At 39.9% G+C, this 6239-nt stretch overlaps 1 long non-coding RNA gene across 2 annotated transcripts; it reads left to right on the top strand.

Moving 5' to 3' along the window:
- Window positions 1-969: 969 nt before the first annotated feature.
- Window positions 970-4799, top strand: LOC134432172 (uncharacterized). Of its 2 annotated transcripts, none has more exons than XR_010031246.1 (6): window positions 970-1040; window positions 1659-1722; window positions 2413-2488; window positions 2613-2922; window positions 3262-3379; window positions 4534-4799. It is a non-coding gene; the product is annotated as an uncharacterized LOC134432172 (long non-coding RNA). The 2 variants fall into 2 exon arrangements; XR_010031247.1 differs by having other exon boundaries at window positions 2413-2467; window positions 4534-4794.
- The last annotated feature ends 1440 nt before the right edge of the window (window positions 4800-6239 follow it).

Here is a 6239-nt window from a genome sequence, read left to right as displayed (position 1 = left end):
TTTCGTGTAAAAATTACAAATACAAATAATATAAAGGGTGAAATATGAGTATAGAAATATATCATAAACACGTTAAAGATTTATATAAAAATTAGAAATATAAGGCAAAATAAGTTGTAGCAGTGGATATGGTAAATAATTTAAAAAATATTTCCCGTATATTTTTTGAATAAGGTGCATATTATATATAGTTATTAATATAATACATCAGTATAAACGATAAATATATATAAAATATCAACTATCTATAAGAAGGAATAAAAGCTCTATGTCACGTGCAGCAGTAGAAAATTTCAGGCTCCCAGGGAATAAATAGTTTTCTTTAAATCATTTTCGTTTTGGAGTTTTTTTTTTTTTTTACTCTCGGGTAGCCTGAAAGTTTCTACTGCTGCTTTTTTATTCTAAAGGTGGAAAGGTAAACCAAGATTAGAAATATAACAAAGGGGAAGGGAAAGGAAAGGGAAGGAAAGGGAAAAGGAAAAGGGAAGGGAAGTGGTGAAAAACAGAGTGAAAAAAGTAAAAAGAGTTGGAGGGAAAAAGAGAGGGCGTTGGGGAGGAGCGGTGCTGCCTCAGGTCCTTCCCCGCCCGGGGACGAAGGACCCGTTTGATGCCCTGGAGGGACTGCAGCTGCCGGTGGCTCCCGGGGGACGGAGCGGTGGCTGTCAGCCCGAGACTCCAACTCCCGGCAGGCCGTGCTGCTGGCGCGGCGTGTGACGCAACGGCTATCGCGGCACATGAGTGGCTGCCAGCCCGAGACTCCAACTCCCGGCAGGCCCTGCTGCTGGCGCGGCATGTGACGCAACGGGCGACGCGGCCCGGCATTTTTCTCTAAATCGGCAGTAAATACAGCTGAGTAAAATTAGCTTGGTTTTCTTCCTTCTTTTTTAACTGAACTGTTTTTATTAAAAATCCTATTTGAATATGTGGAAAAAGTGGGGATGTCCTGTAATATATCGTCGCTGTTCTTGTTTACAGGGTACTGAGAAAATACGTCTCCCTTAGAGTCCCACGGAAAGGTTCTCAGTGCGCTCTCTATCAAGGTATGTATTTACAAATAAGTGATCCCTTTAGATATTTGCCTGTGTACCTTTTCCTGTAATTCAGAGCTTGCGTTCTGTGGGTTTTATGATAAACCTGTAAAACATGTAAAAATGGTTTTGCAAGTCTTAAAGCTTGAAGGCAGCAATAAGTGGATTTAGAGCCTGTTCTTGACCAGACAAAGAGAAAAAGTGTGACTTTGATGCTGAACTTGTCATTTTTCATTTGACTTGTCTTGAATGATTTAGGAATAGAGAGAACTAGAAAAAGAGAGAAATAGAATTGATTATTGAGCACTCCTCAAATGCTCACCATGATTCAGTGTAGAGCCAAAGGGAAGGGTGATGGAACAGAGCTCTGTGCTTTGGAAGGAAATAAATTTAAAGCTGACCTCCTCACAGAGTCTCACTAACTTCTTTTGTTTTAAAATACAAAATACGATTAGGAAGTGTTGGAAGTTAGTGTTTTGGGAAAGAAACGGCAGTTCCACAGAACATTCCATTGAACAGAGGCTCTGGGAACGATTCACGTTGTAAGTGCTGTCACTGCAATCAGTTGGTGGTTCAGCCTTGAAACGTGCACTTGGCCTTCTATAAAGCACTGTTTTGTTTGCCTTTCAGTGCTATGAGTCTTGATAAATTGGAGAAGAGCCCAAGAGAAATTTTTCATCCCTTGATATAAAAGGTAGGAAGTGACTTTTTTAGGTTTGGTTCTTTTTCTTTATTATTTTCTGGAAATAAAAGTAATTAAGTATAGGTACTACTGGTTTGTTTCTTCCAGTAGCAGGTGATAACAATAGCAGTAGTACTAGTAAAAATAATAATAGAAATAATATTAATAGTAATGTAATACTACGTAAACTGTCTTTATCCATTGAACTGGCCATTTCAAATCAAAACTTCTAAACACAAATCAAACCATCATCCTTGTAGAATCTTTCACAGCAGCGGGCTAAAGATCCTGGTTTTGTTGACAGGATTTATTGGTTCTGGAAGAACAAGAGGGAAGTACAAGCCTAACTACTTCTAGCTCACAGAGCCGTCCAGTGAACCCAGCTTTGTGTTTTGGTGGGCTTGTGATGACTTTGAAATCAATTGCTCATTCCAGTAAAAAAAATTCATGTTTTTTTGAACGTGACAGCAGAAATAACTTTAGGCACCAACTGAATAATAATAGATCACCAGTTTAAGTTAAAAATTCATGCTATACTATCAAAATTTAAAGGTAAATTATTATGTGTTAGGTGATGGTATAAAGTGTATGTTCTAATGTGTAATGCAAAGATACATACGTACCTGAAAGTCCTTAGAGGAAACAAATTTTTATGTCTGCTGTTTGATTGTTTACCATACGATATTTGGTTTCATTTCCCAGGGATCGGTGAATTTTAACTTTGGAGTCCCCTATGCTAAGGATGCTCAGCTTACAGGTGATGAAATGTTCAGTAATGGTGAGTTTTTCACCTTCTCTTTAATTGCTATGCTGATCTGAATAAGAAAAAAAAAAAAAAACAAAAGCAAGAGAAAAAAAAGGATGGTTTATTATTTTTTACGCTGTTATGTTTGTTTCCTCAGTATTTGCTGCAGCTCTGCTTACCCAAGCTTTGGGTTCCTTCTGTCCCACTGGGAGTTGCCCAATTTGGTTGCATCTGGTGAAATTCACCCTGAGACCTTACAGAACCAGCTCCAACTACGTGAGAGCCATTTGCAGTTCTCTCCAGACGCCTGGAGAATGGGCGACGTTTCTGAGGATCCGGCGAGCGTGCTTCTATCAAAACTCAGTCTGTGAAATTCCTGGGGAAAACCCTTCTGTGTCCTGAAGGGTTCAAACTCTGGTGAGGATCCAGTTATCAGGTGCTCACCTGGATGGTTCCAGCTCCCAAAGGTAACACTTGTACTCTTGCCCTGTAGTTTACATCTATTGTATTTTTGTTATTTTCAAGATTTTTTGTCTTTGCAAAATATTGTGCATTTCACTCTTTGGAACCTCTCAGATGGTTCTTTGGTGCAGCACCACCCCGTGGGACACTTGGCTGCTGTCCTGAAGGGGTTGGTGGCTAGAATTGTAAATCCTGGAGAGTTTGTGAGTCTTCTGTCCCCAGGGAGGTGTCGTGCTTTGTTTACTTTTGTTCTGTTGGTTAGGCGCTGCTTCTCGTTGCAAGTATGAATTTCAAACTGCCCTGTTCTTATTTTAACTGTTTTCCTGGTTCTCTCCCTACGGCAGGGAAAGACTCTCGTATCCTTGTCGTCGGGCTCGGTGCTGTCCAAGAAGATACAGAGACTAAAAAAATCATAAGAAGCAAAATATGACTGCAGGGAAAAGAAGCTGGAGAGAACAGAAGGTGATATTGTTATCCTTACCCTGTATTAGAGACATCCGCTGTGCTTTGATGCTGGCAGCTGCCAGGGGCTTGTTAGCTCTTTGTAGGCAGGTGTAGGTGTTCACTTGTAGTTTTTTTTCTCTGGACAAGGCAATTCAAACTTTGCTCAGCTGATATTTGCAGATTACTCTCTAGCACAGTCCAGCATGACATTTCTGAATGTTGTAAAAATACCATGTTACTTGGAAATTGCTAATGAAGAGAAGCTTTAGGGGAAAATAAGATTTCAGGGTTGGAAGATGTGAGAAGAATTGTGTGGGGATGTTAGACTGAAGTAAAGCACTCTTGAAGCTGGACTGGCACGCTGGCAGGTCCCCTATTAAACAGTAGTGCTGAGATGAGCCTGGGGGTTGCCCATTGTTTCTGTAGAAATCAATGTTTCCTGGTCTTGAGAGGTAAGCTGCTTTGAAAAGCTGGAAGGTGCAGCATGCTGACAATCTCCGTGCTTTGGATTAAAAGTAGATTTCAGAAGGGTCCTAGGCTTTTGTCTTTTCCTAGAAGTCGATGTAATCCTGTCGAGGAGTTTTTAGTTCTGTGTTGCCATGTCATCCATCAGAGCCCTGTTGTACTAATCTTCATACAAGTACAAAACAAAAAATCAGACCCTGTCCCAAGCACTTAGAGGCCAGAACACGATTTCCTCGGGCTGCCGTTTGCGTGCCATCGGTACTCACCACGAATTGAGCCCTGTGGCTCTGACAGAGCCCCTGGATGCTGACGGAAGGGGGCTGGTCACAGACCCTGGAGGTGCCTGTCCCCCAGGGAGGGAGAGGCCGAGGCAGTGTGGCCTGCAGGGAGGGTCTCGTCCCCAGAGAGCAGCCGGCGACTCCATGCCTGCCCGGGGCTGCGGGTGCCCCCTCGGGGTGGACGCCTGCCCTCAGGTTTCCCTCTGGGCACCCGGGGAGGGAACCAGGTCCATCCGTGTGGCAGCTGCAGGGCCTGCAGGCTCTGGGCCCTGGAGCCGAGTGAGCCTGAGCTGCTGCACGCTTGCTGTGAGCTTTGGGGTGAGCGTGCATCACCGCAGGCCTGGGATGGATTGAAATGCGCTGAGGAAAGCAGAGGGAGGGAGGGAGGGAGGGAAATGCTCTGTTAACATGTGCCAATTCTTCTGTCAGACTCATCACGGCGGGACAGCGTGAAGACTGAAAGTGTAAGAAGATGTGGAGGGAAAGAGAGAATCTGACAGGAGCATCGGACGCACGAGTGCAGGAATTTTGCTTTTTTGCTTGGATGTAAACTCAGGCGTTGAAAGGAATTTGGGAGTGAGAAGGGACATTTCAGAAGGAGAAGAAGCAAAAGAAGTTGTTGTTGTTACAGTCCTGGCAAAATCTTTTGTTCTAGCTAATAAAAGAAGTTAGTTTAAAAAACAAAAAGGAAAAAATGTAGTGGTTTTTTTTTTCCTTCACTATGATATTCATGGGTGGTATATGGTGTGTTGTTTCATTTCTTGGTAGTATTAAGTCTGTGTAAATTGTTTTTTGAGTGAAGCTGACACTCTGGATGGGTTGGTTTGTATTTGAGGCAGGATTAATTTCAATAGGATTCTTTCATAGATTTCTGATGGGTATTACTGGGATTTTGGTTTTGTTTGCTGTATGTATAAACATAGAGCTTTGGTAGGGCCAGCTGGGCTGCTGGAGTTTTGGGTGTGAATTTATTAGATGGCTTTTGTTAGATGCAGTTTTTAATTTTTGAAATGTTTTTCAATGTAGTGGTTTTAAGGTGGTTTTTAAGAATTCATTGTATTGTTTTCTGTTGTTTGTAGTTGGTGTATGATAAGGGATGTGGTGTGACTTTTTGAACATTATGGTTTTGGTGTTCCTAAGTTCTGATTTCTTTGTGGTTCAATATTTTTTTTTTATTTTTATTTTTTGGGACAGGGGCATTTATATGGTGGGTTTTTATAGGCAATATGTTTTTTAATTTAGGTAGTGATATTTTTTAATATTTTAATAGTTTAGGTTTTTTATTTTCATGGTTTTAATTATTTTTTTTAATTTTTTCAAATAACTTTTATAGATGACATGTTATTATTTGTGCATTAACATAAAGGTAGAGCTTTGGGGACTTTTTTTAGTAATGTTTAGGGTCAGTTGTGCAGTTTTGAGTCTAGTGCGTTGGTTTGATTTAATTTTTATTGGGTGTTTGTTTTTATTAGCAGTTGTGTCATTTTCAAGGTGTGTTTGAGTTTTTTGGGGTTTTTGAGATACTGGTTTAGGAGGAAGTTTATGATGAGCATGTGCGGAGGTTTTGGGCTACTTTATAGTGGGATTTAAAATTTATTTACAGTTAGGTTTATTTGAGTTTTTATTAGGGTTCAATGACGTTGTGGGATGTTTGTTCCGTTAGTAACAGAAATAGGTTTTGTTTTGCTGTGCTGCGGTGGGATGGGCGTGTGCTGCGTGCCGGCGCTGACAAAGGTACAGTATTGTTGTGGCTCTGGTGTGTCGGGTTAATGAACTTACATGGGTTAATATAGAGATGAAAATAGAAATAAATATAAATTTAAAAATAAATATAAAATTAGAGTGGTAAACATAAATATAGATAACAGATACATACATAAAACTATAATACATGGTATATAATTGTAACATGTTATCATATAGATAAATGATAGTCTATTATATATAGATATATCTACACCAAGATATATAAATATAGATTGCAGATATAAAAATATTTAAATAGAGTTAAAGTAAATTGGGGGGTTTTATTAGGGTATAGGCTGGGGTTTTTAAATGATAGAAATAAAATATAAATTCAGATATACAAATATATATAGAAATACAAATATCTATACATATTTAATTTAAATAAA

This window comes from Melospiza melodia, chromosome Z (genome assembly GCF_035770615.1).
Source record: "Melospiza melodia melodia isolate bMelMel2 chromosome Z, bMelMel2.pri, whole genome shotgun sequence".
NCBI classification, from domain to species: Eukaryota; Metazoa; Chordata; class Aves; order Passeriformes; family Passerellidae; genus Melospiza; species Melospiza melodia.
Note: the sequence above shows the minus strand (reverse complement) of the source record. Positions and strands in the feature narration are given on the sequence as shown.